At 35.8% G+C, this 16,301-nt stretch overlaps 1 protein-coding gene across 1 annotated transcript in view; it reads left to right on the forward strand.

Moving 5' to 3' along the window:
* Positions 1–4,285: 4,285 nt before the first annotated feature.
* Positions 4,286–16,301, forward strand: part of LOC122519562 — a 234,192-nt gene continuing 222,176 nt past the window's right edge. The window contains exon 1 of the mRNA XM_043639091.1: positions 4,286–4,965. The gene's annotated coding sequence lies outside the window, so the exon portion shown is untranslated. The remainder of the gene's footprint in view (positions 4,966–16,301) is intronic.

Below are 16,301 nucleotides of genomic sequence, written 5' to 3' on the forward strand. Positions count from 1 at the left end.
GATGCATCTCCGTCGTATATGTATATATATATATATATACGTTTGACCATACTTACTGTATCGATGCAATGTAAGCAGTAGCAGCTAACGTTTTAGAAGGATTCTTTTTATTTTGCCTCCTATTTGTTTCGATCTCTCTAATCCTTTCACATACTTTCTATCCATTTCTATTAGGTTTCATTTTATTATCACTATTACAGAATAATTATTAATTATTAAGACTATTAAACATAGACATTGTTTATCTCATAACAGAGTGGATAATAGCATGTTAATCATCTTAATTCAAAAGATTAAACGTTAAATTTTTGTTTTAAATTTTAACAAAAATAGTTTTATGTATAATATTAAGAAGCAATATTTTTTTGTATATTAACACACATTTAAATAGCAGAAAATTGCGATATTCAGTTGCGGTCTTTTAAAAATTAAATTCAATATTCAGTTAAGCGTCTCATCCGATGAACGCTAATTGCGTATTAAATAAATTGTGCTTTTTGAATTTTGCTTTTTGTATAAATCGTCATTATTATTGCATTATTGAATTTATATATCAATAAATCTTCTTTACTTCGCTATCTTCAAAAAATTATTTTCATATTTCTTTTTTTTTTTTCATTATAAACATGGAAGTGTTTGTTGAACCGTAAGACAGAACCAATTAATACTTAAACAAGAATACAAAATATAATAAATACCTTTAAAAATTTCCCTTTCTAGTATATCTTATTATCGTTATGTGGATAGAGTTAACATCCAATAATTTAATTTGATAGAGGAACTTCCGAACGTTCTTTTCGCGCTAAATCGCATAGTAAATATCTATTTGCGAATAGGGGATGCTTACACGGGTCAACGAGTCGAATCAATTCTGTCTGTGATCGTTATTACATGGAGAGAACGGTGCACGTGGCTAAGTTAATGCGCGTAGCATACACGAGCGCTGTTAGATAATTAATGACTCGCGGCTAAATTAAGCACGTAATACTAATACGATGTTTGTATGGTCGAGCATGAAGCGTGATATGGTCGGTACAACAACCTGAGCGGTTGAGGGGGAGTGGAGGAGGAGGAGGACATTGGGTAGGGTAGGTAGAATTTTCGTTGCGTTTGTTTTGCGAGTAGTAGATACGTTAATCGTTTAGAAAAATAAAATCAGTCTTTTTATTTCTCTCTAATGTTGTTTTCCGAAAGAAGAAGAAGAAGAAGAAGAAGAAGAAAAAGTCCCTTGCCAAATTTTCTGCAAAGAAACTTCTTCGGGCGTTTGTTTGAAAAAGAAGTGACCAAAGATAAGAAAAAGAAAGAGATAAATAAATAAATAAAACACAAGAAAAAAAAAGTAGAGAAAAGAAAAAGCCTTGGAAAAAGATAAAAAAGAAAATGCATTATTAGGTCGACTTTATAGCGTCAAGCGGAAGGAAAGAACTTTCAGACGTTCCTTTAAACTTAGTTTCAGCGTGTTCGGGTGTGCAAACGCGTTCGTAAACTCAATCGAGCATTCTGAGAGCGAAGCAGGTACTTTTGAGAAAGGAATTGGAACAGTGCCGGCTTGTACTAGCTCGTCTATTCGGGAACTTTGCCTAATGTGCGAGAAAAAACAATCTTTTAATTTTTTCCCCCTTGTTCTTAAAAGATGAAACAGAGTCGAATGAAAGTCCTGGAAATATTAATTGAAAGGAAGCCTAGACAAATTTTCCAAGTTTTGAGATGGTAATCTGCAACTTCTTTTAGTTTTAATGAAACACAATAAGTAAATTAAATAAATATTACTTGATAAAAAAGAAAGAAAAAAGAAAAAAATAATAAAATAAAAATACAAACTTTATATATATATATATAGTCCCGAGCAATGGTCTCCCCCACTATTACGCGATTTGACTGCAACTGTCGTAATAAAATAATAAAGCAATAAAAACAACAGAAAGAGAAACATACAGCGTGGTCAGAGATGACATTCGACAATAAACATTTGTATGGATATTTTCCAATAGATCGGCAACTGTCTGCTCGTGAATAGCATTGCCGGGAGAAATCCCTCACGAGGGATTAATATGACGTCATATTACTCTTATTGCCACTCTATAATTACGTCAGTTGGTAGCATGACATGATTTATGCCTTATGATACGTCGTCGCGTTTCTAACCTAACCTAAACTTAACAACTATTGCAACTATATTCTTTCCCCTACTATTATTATTCGATTTTTTTAAATTCGATTTGGTAACGCTGTTCGTCAATAAAATGAGACGATTCCCACAATATGATATAAGCTTGCTTTCTGAGTCACACGGATTTTGTTTTTAACAAGGTTTTAATAAATTCCATGAAGTGGTGACTAGTGAACTCAAATAGCGAGGTAACAGATTGATTGATGATGAGGAACGTGCTGCTAACTACAGGAAAGAATTTGCCCACCCTTGTTGAATAGTTTTATCTTGTAAGGACACGATTTACATTACTCATGTTTCGAAGGTACTTTAGACGTATCTCTTCCTATCGTCCTCTATCACACAATCTCTCTCTTGCCGATGTCAACATAGCCGAGGGTTCGTGTTCCATGTAAGATTAGAAAGATACACCCTAAGATGTAGTAAGCAAACCGCAATGAAGTAAAGGGAGGAGATAAGAAGAGAGAGTATCATGAGAGTTGCATTTAAACGTTTTATCAAATAGGGCGGAAAATGCATGAGTTTTAGTTGGTGTAAGTATATGCGTATATGTTTATATATATTTGTGTATGAGTATTTGTTGTATGTGTATGTAGGGCTGTACTTGCACACTCGTGCGAGGAGGGGTGCCAAAAGTTACCGGGAACCACTTAAGGGTGGTCGTACATATCCAGCTGACACGTGTCAATGACATATGTCAATACTAGTACAGCACGTACCCGTCGAACGTGAGAACGCGTTAGTATCGAAAAAAGTACTTTCTGTCTCTCCCGTATGTATACACGCATTCCCGTAAAACCGTTTCGTATGGCACCAATCTTTCCTCTCTCACCGTTTTTCGAAGGATCACGTTCGTACTTTTAGCTTCGAAGGAGTGTCCTCGATTTCTTTAGGGATGGAAAAAGAGAGAGGGAGAGAAATTTTAAGACGACCTTTTTGTTCTTTTTCTCGTTGTAAAACGCATTGGTTATTTACGCATTAAGTTTTATTACTCCAATCGATATTAATACTACCAATTGCGTTTTTGTTTATTTTCGATATCTAATATTTAGTTAATATTTTATAAAAATTATTTAGATGATATCACATTTTATCATATTACGGATAATTCTTAATATATCTTTTATATTGAATAGCAAAATATTTTATAAGAATGAACATACTTGTACTTTTCGACGAACGGATCTCTCTCTCTCTCTCTCTCTCTCATGTTTGCCATTTTATTCAAGGCTTTTATCTGGTATGTAAAGTCTGAAGAGTTCGGAACGTTTCTTTGCGGTATCGGATAATATCTAAATGTTTCCTCTTCCACTTCCATTGCGTATTTGGCTCTTAAACGTCGTCCATACGTAATGTATGTAGCACGAATTTTTTCCTCATTGATCCGGCACGTTTTACAAGGGGTCAATCGTAATGCACGGTTGGTATCCAGCCGGGCATCGAACCGAACGCGTCCAATCAATTAAATTAGCGGTCACGATTGCGGTTGTACTCGTATTTGTTACTTACCGCATCGGTCCAACCGAATGTTTACAGTTTTCATTGATCATTTTATCAACTATGATAAAAATATCATTGTATATTTTTTTCTTCTCTTTTTTTTTTGTCAGTTTGTTAATTAAGAATATTCATTTGATTGAAAATAATCAACGAATCTTGTTAACGATAGGGATTCTTGGTTAGGACGAACAATTAAAAAAAAAGAAATAGAACCAACCACGTTAAATGACATAGATAGATAACAAAAGGCGTTATTCGATGATTAGAAAAGTCAATCTTTGGAAAAGTCGCGATAAAAGGTCCGTCGTCGCGCGATCTCTCGCGACGCGATTGGCATAGGATGAAGGTAAGGGATGAAGAGGGTGTAAAGAGGGAGGAAGGGTGGCAGTCGGGGCGAGTGCGCGTGCGCAAACAGAGGGATTGGTCGTCGCGCTGCCGTGCCGGCCGAGCCCGTAGCCGAGCGTCATCGGCAGTCATCGGCGAACCGCGATTGAACTCTCGTCGACTCCTTTATAGGGTTACAGAGATAGATAGATAGATATAAAAGGAGAGAAATAGAGATACGATAGACTGAGAGACAGATAAATATACATAATCAGAAAGAAAGACAAACAAGGGAAATATAAAAAAAAGAGAAAATAATAATTGATTTATATTAGATATCATAGTTCTGTTTGTTTTCATTTCTTTGACATATTAGTGTAATACCTCAGATCAAGAGAAACAATACGAATGAACAAAATTAGTCGTTTTCGTTTGAAAAGAAATTTTTGGCAATTACGTTTCGTTGAATAATTTGTATACTTTGTCTTTTATTTCGTTTGGATATTCGATCAGCAACGCACGAAAGATAGGTTACGAAAAAGTCGCCGGTTTAGTATCGCGTGAATTGTTTTCTCTCGTGTGTTTCGTTGTTGAGAGACTTCTCGCGTAGGTGTGGTGTGTGAAAAAGGATTTTCTGTGACAAAGAACGAGTATCCTAACGTCGTCAAAGCAACTACTACGATATATTACCATTACTGTTACACGACGTCGAGGAGGAGGACGACAAGGACGACAAGGACGACAAGGACGACAAGGACGAAGACGAGGACGACGCTGCTATTGCTGTTGGTGGAGGTGGTGGTGGTCGTGGTGCTGCTGGTACGACGAATATAGGAACGTGCACCAAGAGACGTTGTTGTACTAGGAAGGAATTGGACGTTGGCCTTGCATCCGGAGATTGATGAACGTGTAAAGGAGGACACGGAGTATATTGGCAAAACGCGTCGCGCGCACCACTCTCGACGAATGGGGTACGTAGTAGAAATAGTTCTTCCGATCGTCGTCCTCCATACCGTATCTAGCCGATCCTTGTTTAACTCACGTCAGTCGTGTTTGCAGACGAACTCACCGAGACAGAAATCCTTCCAATCGATCTTTAAGGGTATGCAATTTTTGGGGTGCATATCTTTTTTTTTCTTTTATTTTTATTTCTTCGAACATTATTTCTTTGTCCTGCGTTATATTTACGATAAATCGTGTTTTCATTCGTTCTCTTGTAAATTTCTTTTTCAACAAAACGTTATCGCGTATATACTACTACTTGTATTCGTTAAATCAAATATTAATATTGTTTGTATCGTCGTATAATTAATATTTCCATCAATTTTAATAATGACTACGAATTATATATTCGAATATCGGCTCCTATATTGTTTCTCTCTTTTTCTTTCTTTTTTTCCCCCCATTTGTTTTTTTTCACTTGTTCACTCGTTAACACGCGTTTTTCCTTTTGCTAATTTCGTGCATCCGAGGAACGGGATGAAATTCACAGGATGCAAGCGTAAATCGAAGAGGAATGCGAGACCCTGTAAAAGATTCGATCCGAGCGTTTTCTTCTATTGCTTCTCGCATTCTAGGTGCTCACGATTTATCCCGTTCTGTATCGTTCAACGGCATATATTAATCTTTTATCTTCCTGATCGATAATCAAATCGCTTGATCGCTTTTACGCATTACGAAACGTCGATTTCGCTAAAGTTTTGTTCGAACGTGTTTTTTACATTTTTTTTTTTAAAAGAACGATCCAACGAAATGGAGAGAGAGAGAGAGAGAGAGATCTCGTCTCGTCGAAATTGAATTAAACTACACTAGTTTCACGAAATACACGCTCTACGTTGTGGTATTGGCGTGGCCAATACAGTTTGTAATATATTGCTATCGCAATATGGTGTCTCTCAAAAGTTGAACGGGGGTTTGCGGTCGCAGTTACATTACTCCATTAGATCTTACCCTCTCTCTCTCTCTCTCCCTCTCTCTCTCCTTCTCTTTCACTCACTCTTTGTGCTGTCTCATTCGCTTGTTCGTACACTGTACAACATGCTAGTCTCGAACCATTCGTTGGCACGGGTTTGTTGGCTATCGAATGAATGCTACGAATTTCGCGAGATGGAACGAAAAAGGTAGGAAGAAGGAAGCTTCCACCATTTGAATGGGTTTGAAATCGCCTGCTGCGCTAATTTTGAGGTCGCGGCGAGTATGTATTTATATATATATATATATGTATATATATGGTGGGTGTGCATACATATATACATACGTACGTACATTCGTGCTGACGCGTCCTACCGTGAAAAAAATATACAAAAGTAAAAACAAAACAGGAAACTCGATTTTGAAAAGCACCAACAAAAATGGCGCGATGGTACCGACGGAAGGCTTCTTTCTTCCTACGTATGTACATCGTTGAGCAAAGATGAAGGAGAACGTATAAAAAAGAAAATACGAGAGGAAGACTAAGGAGAAACGAAAAAATGACTTGCCGAGTTTCCGACGATATATTGGTTACCGGCAAGTATGCGCGCGCGCGGGCGCGCGTTTGTGTGGTGCTTGTATATAGGGCTGTCTATATATATATACTGTGAACGCACTAACGGAGATTCTTTCGATTCGGAGCTTCATTTTTTCAAGTAATTTTTATAAAAGCTCTTTGAAAGGACCGTTTCGAGGCACATTGAGGAGATTATGAATATGTACGATTTCTAAATGCGCGCGCGCGTGAATATGAGACAACCGAAGAAGGATCGTTGCCGTTTTCTTTCTTTCTTTCTTTTTTTCTTCTTTATTTTCCTCTTCTCCTTCCTCATTCTCTCTTTTTCTTTATCTCTACCTCTATTATTGCAGTTAGAAATATTTTATTGTGGATTATTCGACGCCTTACTTTAATGTACGAAGTGTATCGAACCCTCATCGTTGTGTTGTCGTCGTTATCATCATAGTGTGATTTTAAAACATATCACACATACGCACACATCTGTTTCCTTTTTTATACACATAATTTACGTTGGTACCTTATAAGCAGCACACTTTATCACATTTACACCAACAACGATCGATGTTCTTCTTAGGCGAATGAGAAATACGTTTCCACGAGACGTAGTAGGCATATGTGTACGTATATTTAAACGCGATAGAATATAAATATACGTGTAGATTTATCGTACGAAAGATTCGTTCAATTTTTCTTTCTCCCCTCCTACTCCTCCTCCTTTTCTTTTTTTCTTCCCTTTTCTTCTTTACGAAACTTTATTCCCTCTATCTCGGTCTCCTATTCACTTTTTCTTACTTGATTTCATCCCACCAGGTAGGAGGCATCGATCATAGGAAAAAGGGTTGCTTTACAAATTCTCCGAAGAAGGTCATAATCGTGTCTGAAAATTATTATGATCGTCAGACACGTGATTCCGACGTTTTCCTTTATAGCCGCGATAAATCTATTGCCTTTTTTTCGGCGAATCGTTTCTAAAACTCGGCCAAGTTACAGATAGAAACGCGATAACGTCGAAATGCGGATATCGATGTAGATGAGAGAACGAGTCTCGTTCGTTCCACTTTTTCTCAAACTTACTTGACTATTATACGAATGGCAATGCGATTACTATCAAAAGAAATTTTCTGACGTTCAATTTTCGATTATTTTCATTGAAGAAGTTAATCGTCTCAACGAACATAATTAGCCAAATTCGTCTTTAATAAAAGTCCACGAAATAATTTATGGAAAAAATAGTAAGAAGATTTTTCGCGTATATTTTTAACCAGAAGATTTTTAAAACATTCTTGAAACGAGAGTACAAAACGAGGTCATACTTTTTATTAGACGTTTCATTAATATAGTACAAAGTCAAAGAATGATATAAATAAGATGAAAGATGAAAGAAAACAATTGGAAAGAGTTTGTATTTTATTATTATACATATATATTGTTTTTCAATAAAATTCTAATTCATCGATCCATCGATGTCGAAGGATATCTGTTTGGTACTCTTCTTCGAATACCTTTCCGTTGACGTAAATTCAATAACAGCGATTCTCTCTCTCTCTCTCTCTCTCTCTCTCTCTCTCTCTTTCTCTTTTTCTTTCCCTTTCTCTTTCTCTTTTACTGTTCGCGACATACATTCAATCGAAGGTAAATTAACGCAACGCGTCAACGATCGATATGCGGATATTCGTCGCTAATTGTGTGTATACTCCCAGCCGCCGTTGTAATTTTAATTATATGTCAATGATAGATGCATTTATTAAATTAACTGACAAATTGATCCGGCGAACTTGTTCACGAAATACACTACCGTTATAGTACTAATAATAGCCGATAGCGTATGAGCACGTTGGTCGATTAGAAACGATGTCATCATTAACGTTTCTAATGAAAGAAGGTGAATTGCTAAATACAGATATGTTTGAGAGGGAGGTGGTAAGAGAGAGAGAGAGAGAGAGAGAGATAGGTAGGTTGGGAGGTAGGTACCTGCTAAGTCGGAAGAAGGATGAAGACGACGATGAGACGAGAGTTGGATGTTTTGTGAGCCCGGACAGAGATGGAGAGAGATAGTACAGTGAAGTGGTAACCGTGGTATAGTCTTGAAGTAGCAAAGGAGAGTTACGAGAGTATAAAAGGAAGAGAAAGAAAAGAGAGAGAGAGAGGGGGGGGAGAGAGAAACAGAGAGGATAGAATAAGACTTGAGAGACGCCGCTTCGACCTCCCTGGACCTTCGTTTACCCTTTTCTTCCCTTCTTCTTTCTCTCTCTCTCTCTCTTTTTATTTTGTGTCTTCGTTCTTTCTTCGTCTTCTCATAGGCAACCTTCTTCAATACTTACCAGCCATCCTGCAGGAAAGTAGAAGAAGCTTTGACGTCTGCACCAAGCAAGTTCTTCGGTTTCTCTCTGACATTGCTTTGCTCCGTGGGAGACCAGAAATTTCATAGAAAAAATCGCATAGACTTGGAATGTTTCGACTTGTTTTCTTTCTTTCTTTCATCCTTCTTGATTTCTTTTGTTTTCTTTAACGTTTTATTTTTCTTGGTTTCTTTATTTCTTTCTTTTCGTCTCCAAGCCGTCTTCTACAATAGGGGAATACACATAGAATGGTGAACCTAATGGAGACTCTTTTATATGGTTGTTCCACTGAAAGCAACTCGATGGATTAAGCTAATTTAACGAGTTGGTATTATTCTTGTAATTTTATTTTCCTTTTTGGTAGGGAAGAACAAGCGGAGGAGGAGAATGATCAAGGTAAATTTGTAATCTCGCAAAATTCGATGTGGAAAATTGAAAATTTGCGCTCTCGTTGCGTTTACGTGTGTCGATTGTGCGTTTGCGTGTGGGGTTTAGGTTTGCCAAGAGAAAACTCTACGCTCGGACGAGCGAACATCGACGAGTCACGTGCGACGAACCGAAGTGTATACATTCGAAACGACTTTCAACGGATTCTATTCGGCGCCGTTCTAACCACGCCGTGTTCCAAAAACACGATTCCGACGTCGATTCCAAAGATAGAATCTTTTGGCTCCGCTTTGCGTACCGCAGACTCATTTTTGTCCTTCTCTTTCTCTTTCTCTCTCTCTCTTTCTCTCTCTTTCATTCTTTCTTTTTTTCTTTCTTTTTTTTTCTTTCTTTCTAGCTCGTTCTCTCGCTCGTTATCGATTCTCCGCGGTGAAACTCGCGAACTCCCTCAAGCTACTCTTTTCGGTAAATTCGATGTCAATACGTTTTAGCCTGAGATTATGCGGCGAGCTTGATTAAAATCGAACGAATGTAAGTGCACCGTGCAAGGGATAGCGTGTTCTACCATTTCTGCAAATTTTAACAAAAGGATTTCGATTTGGGTCGAACTAATCGCCAAAATGACGAATTATCTTAGATAGATTGGTGAAATTTAACTTTAAAATTTCATATTTCTATTTGGAGTTACGTGTAGAGCTAATTTTTCGATAGGAACCGAAAATAATCAAAATAGGAGGAATTTAATGCACCGTGGAATATGGTATAGCGTGCTTTACAATTTCTAGAAATTTAGACGGAAAGATTTTGATTCTGATCTAATTAATTTGAGGAAATGACAAATTTTCATCGATCGATTGATTATCCAGGATCAACGAAATTAAACTTAAAAATATCATATAAATTGGGGATTATAGGAAAAGCCAATTTTTCGGTTGTACGATTTTACACGACTTGTTGGCAAATATGGAACGGCATTAAGGATCCGCAGTTTACATCGTAATTTCTATGTACTATGGACTGAATGGAAGAGAGACAGAGAGAAAAGGGGTAAAGGTAGGAGTATAGGAAGGTGGAGGGTAAAGGATAATATACAATTTGTACTGCTAGCGTGTCTATATTTGCAAACGTCGGTAATCCGGCCCGTAATCGAGATTTATATCGTGCCGATCGGAATTACACTCACGGATAATACTTGCTTATACCATCGCATCTTGTTACCGGCCGCGTTATCCCGAATTGACCTGACCTCAAAACCGGCTCTCTAAAATTCGATTTACCTTTATGCATTTATCGGTTAAATGTGTATCATTGTATAGATATTATTAAGTACGATACGATTGCGATTTCTACTTTTCCATTGTAGTGTTGTAACGAGAAAGATATATATATATATAAAAGAAATACTTGAAAAAATAACGTTTATAATTGACTTTACAAATATATGAATCGAGAATCGTAACCTTGGTATTAGTCAAGCCATTCAAATTTACTAATTATCATGATGGATAATCGAGAACGCGTTTGCGGAGAAATTAATGTGGCGAACACAGCACGATATAATGCGTGCGTAAGACAAATACACGATTTACCCCTAGATATCCTGTTTAACCTACATTCGGCATTTCACGAGTACATCGCCGGTGGGAACGAACGGTGCCAGGCCCATGCAAATGCATAGGTAGTGCGGACTAATGACGTAAGTTGCATCGCAAAGCCTACTGCATACTATGTGTTTGTAGGTGTTGCATACGTGTTTCGTGTAATGCTTGCGTATCACCGAGATACATCTTTCTCAATCCTTTGTTTTCCTCGCACCGTAACGGATTTCGAGCAAGTTATTAAAGGAAGATCGTTTGAGAATCGTGCATCTGTATATCGACGTAGCTAAATTATCTGGAACGCAATCCTTGCTTATCGAGTTTTTAAGTTCATTCATAATTAGCTAGCGAATATTTTTTATTAATATAACTGATAGCAGCTAGAAATTATTATCTATTTTAACGTCAATTCATTTATTCGATAAATACCATTTATATTTCAGTCTATATAAATAATATAATAGCAATGCGCTCGCGATAAATTATGAAAACTAATCGTTATACCGTCAATAGCAATTACGTGAAACGTACGGATATATAAATGATTTATCTTGTTGAATCTATTTGAGTCAATCATGTTATAAGCGAATATTCTTCACATCAATCATTATCGATAAGTATGATTATATTAGCGTATTAGCACTTACTTCACTATCTTTCTTTCTTATTTTCTCATTTCTTTTCTCCCTAAAAAGGAAAATAGCCCCAAAACAGAGGAGAAATAACACGGCAAACGAGCTTTTTATACGCTTTCTTCGAATATCGATTTCTTTTCAATGATTTAACGAGGACGTCGTTGTTTAAGACTGTGTTTAACGATAAAAATAGACAAGAGGAAATTAAGAAATAACCAAACGAATAATGTTTCGATATAACGGAAATGGAAACTAACCGATTATTCTCGCACGTAGGAGGTAAACGTAATGTAAATCGGTATATTCATCAAATGCCATAAATCCTCTCTATCCGCCAATTACGTAGGTAATCTGTAAATCCAAAATGTATTATTCTGTGTGCGCGTGAGTGTGCGTGCGTGCGTTTATGTTCCTATATACTCCCTCCCCCTTCTCCCCATCACCCCTCTCTACCTCTTTCCATCCCTTTTTCTATCCGTGTACATCCAGGATATTGTTACGTATGCGAACGTGTTTACTTATGCTCGATATAGAGGCTTATCGTGCCAGTAGACTCTGACCCTTTGACCCGAAAGGATCGTCCATTGAAACGTCAAATCAATTCCGTTCAACGCCCGGTTCTGCTTTCGTCTCGTTGCACGACGCCACTCGATCCGCAAGCACTTTTCAAAACTTGATTTTCTACCGTTCGTTCATCGATCAAATATACGCAATTTATTCGTAGATAGTAGTTTTGATTTTTATTTTTAAGTTCTCTCTCTCTCTCTTTCTCTATCTATCTATCTATCTATTTTCCGAATTAGACGTGTTCTAATGTTAATATCGCGTTCGCATTATTTTGATTAATTATTAACGATCATGAATAAATAATAAATCCAATGGAGAGTATATAAATTGAATGTGATACGATTCGAAAAGAGTTTTAGCTATAACTCACTAATCAAACATTCATGCGTCTTTAGTCATTTAGGTCGAATCGAACATTTTGTCATATCTATCCACCGTATTCTTAGTCTTTTTTATTTTAAGATAAAATGGAAGATGATTAATAATAATTGATATAGATATTTATAATACATAAATATATAAGAGCCAATTGTTTTTCGTAATGAATTGTTTTACAAATTTATTTAGGATAACGTATACCAATACCGTGAAAATTACATTTAACAAAACTAAATTTCAGCTGCACGAATAATAAAATAAAATGAAAGTTTCAATTAAGTTTATCCACGGTGTGGAAAACAAACAATCGATTTTTTTTTCTTCTTTTTATATAGAAAATGCTATTTCGTTTGTATTAAAGCGTGCTGATTATTTTGTAGAAATACGTGTATCTTTAAAAAGGTTCTAGTGCGAATGATCCCCTAATTATTAGCTTTCGATTGATATGTAACTTTTGTTATATTTTGGATATATAAATATCTATGATATTTCTCAACATTGTAAACATTTTTATGATACAGATAAAAAGAGATTTACAATACTTTTGTGCAAGTATGCGAATATTACGACAGTTACTACCGGTCATCTGGTTCAACCAATAACGAGAGACACACATTGTAGATACGCGTGCAATAGATAGCCCGTTCTTTTCTAAATTTATTGCGTAATTCGCGAATCATTTTAATTGGCATGATAGTTAACGTTCGTTCGTTAGTTTGTTCGTTCATTCGCTTGTTTACATGTTTATACGAATGATGTTTCGGTTATTTCAAGTTAAATTCCCTACTCTTTGGTAGACTATAAAGCAAAACAGAAAGCTTAAAATGAGGTAAATGCTGAAATTGCTTTTATTGTAAGCATAAACTAATGAGTGAAATTATGGTATTAAGAGGGAATACGTATGTATGTACTATTAACTTGAACATAAGCAAACATTACCTTCTGCCATATTCGGTTTGGCCTGACACTGATACGTAGAATGGACGGTTAAAATGCCGTCTGGCTGAAAACGTCATCTGTTCCCCTTGTCCAAAGTGAGAAACACTAACGTGGAAATATCTTTAGTGTGTTGCGACTCGAGTTTGTCTCTTGTCTCGAAAATATACGTCAGGGAAAGTGCTATGTTAGAGAATGATGAAAATTCAAGTTTTCCATATGCGTGTCTTGTCAACGCCTTGTAACAACTCGACGTATTATATGTATGTATGCATATAAATAATTCGTCTTTGTTTCTTTCTTTTTAATATCTTTATGTTATACTCCATGTCATCCTTCCTCTTCTACTATTGCAACCATTACTAAAATTATTATTATTATTAATGTAACATTCCTTCTCCTTTTCAGGCACCCTTCTTATTTCCACTTAAATTTTCTTGCTTCTTGTTAATCCTTTTCTAACACCTCCCACTAAATCCCTAAACAAACTCCACCATTTACTTAGTTTTCCTTTTTCCAAAATTCTGAGAGAAACATTCAAACTTTCGACCTAACAACACTTCCAACATAAGAATATATTTCAACATATAAATTCCAAAGTTATTTACTGTATTCAGAAACAAACTCATATAGCAGCCTTGGTATTCTCTGAATCTGGTACGTAACACTTTATTTTTCTTCTATTTTTTTTTTCTCCTTTTTTCTTATGTTATCAACACGATTGGTATATCAGAGGAAACGCGATAAAGTATGATGGTAATAATGGTAATAATGATGATAACGAAATCTCTGGGTCCAACTATAGATTCTACTTTGTATGCAAAGTCGGTAATACGCGTACGCAAGTTCGTGCGTAGAAGGGAGAGAACCCTTTTAAGACCCACAGGGAGAGTAGAATCTTACTGTGAACAGGGAAAGAGATATATATAGAGAGAGAGATTTGACATCGCAAGACTTACCAAACTCGTACGATCCTAGTCTCGTGACTTCAATTAGCTCTTCCCTCTGTCGTCAAAGACATTGAGAGAGTAAGATGGATCATACGTTGAACTATACTACTACTTCTATATTACGAGAGGACGTCAAGAGTAAGAGACGTCAAGATAGCTCTTTATGTTTCTTCAGCTTTTACGATTGATATAATTCATAAATATTATATCTCTAAAGGATGTTTTAGAATAATTATTCTTAATTTTCAAATATATGATCGAGCATTTATAATTTAAATACCTTTTTTTAATAAAATTATGTCCGAATATGACTTCGTACATATAATATCGAAATCAAAGATACAAGGATTGATAATTTATTTTTCTTTTTTTTTTTTTTAAATTTAATGACTGCAGATTAGTGAAATATTTTAGAAATTAAATTGAAAATATAAACAAAATTATATTCAAATTTATATCAATTACAGTTTTATTAATACACAAAATTAGTTTACAAGAAATTGCTTAATACCACTTAAGTAGAAATAATTATTCCGAAACATTTCGTATATATATACACGATATATATATATATATATATACATCTATACAAGTACAATAGTATCGAATTAAACAAGAGACTTGATCAAAGTTAAGCTTTCTCAAACATAATCACGGATCGGGTCAGCTATAATGGTTCTATCATACGAAAGGTCATCGCGTTGTGACTTTTGGTTTACATTACAGATAGCTCACGTAGCAAAGAATCTATGAAAGATGATGTATGCTCACGTTGATATAGAAACATCGATGGTTACTATTATAATTAAAATGTCCATTGTTCTGTACAAAAAGAAACATATCATAATATTATTTCTTTACGTGATTAATCGTGAATAATGAAAGATAGAGACAGAAAACTTATACTTATGTAATAAAACTATATTTAATTTATCCTTTACATGAACCTTTAAAAACATCTTTTTCTATTTTTTTCCCAACGTTGAAAATTGTTAACGTTTGAGAGCATAAATTCAAGAGATGAAAAGAGAGAGTAAGAGAGAGAGAGAGAGAGAGAGAAAGAGATAAAGAAGATTCATGCTAGTTGAAAATCTTGGATGTATATACTATAGAAGCTCGCTAGGGATATACAATATTAGTCTTTAAATTATTATTACAACGTAGCTACATGTAAGAGAATGAGAGAAAGTGGTTTCGTTGCAAAACGGTTTCCACTACGTCTCTCTCTCTCTCACACACACACAAACACACACACACAAATACACACATATTCTCGTTCGAGCATTATCCCAGGCAGAATACATCTCTCGTCGTCGTCGTCGTCGTCGTCGTCGTTGTCGAGTTCGCTGAATTTTTTAATCCCTTCTACGTGGCCCGGACGTCGTGCCGGTTCAACTGAAAATCCCGTGCTTTCGCGTGCTCGTGAGCGCACGTATTCGCACGAAAAGGCTCACGGCCATTAATCTTTCCACGTATGCGCTACACGCGAAGATCATATCTCCCGATAGTTAATCGAATGCAATGCATTCCGAAGAGATAGAGAGAGAGAAAGAGAGAGAAAGAGAGAGAGAGAGAGAGAGAGAGGTTCCTCCTCTATGTCGTCGAAATTGTTTTGTTCGGATTATAGAGCATCGGCGTTTAATTCAATTACGGGAGCAACCATTTAAAACGTTTCTACTTTTCAAACTTTCCTCTCTCTCTCTCTCTCTCTATATATATATATATATTGAATACAGTCAAATCTTGTATAGCCAGTAATTTGGTTTACGATTGGAGGGTCCACAAGAAATGCAAGAAAAATATTTTCATTTGATAAACGAGCAACGATGTCTTCCGAATACGAGCCAATTACAAAATAACGTTTTGTCGTATTTTGCCAACCGTATTCGTACTAATAAATAAAGTGCCGATTAATTAGTTTCATTTTTTACTCAAGTTAATATTTTATATTTTATATCATTATTTTTATACGAATAATTATAATTGTTTTCTCAAACGGAGTTTCCATTATAGACGTATCTATTCG

The sequence above is a fragment of the Polistes fuscatus genome, unplaced genomic scaffold (assembly GCF_010416935.1).
Source record: "Polistes fuscatus isolate 324 unplaced genomic scaffold, CU_Pfus_HIC Scaffold3, whole genome shotgun sequence".
NCBI classification, from domain to species: domain Eukaryota; kingdom Metazoa; phylum Arthropoda; class Insecta; order Hymenoptera; family Vespidae; genus Polistes; species Polistes fuscatus.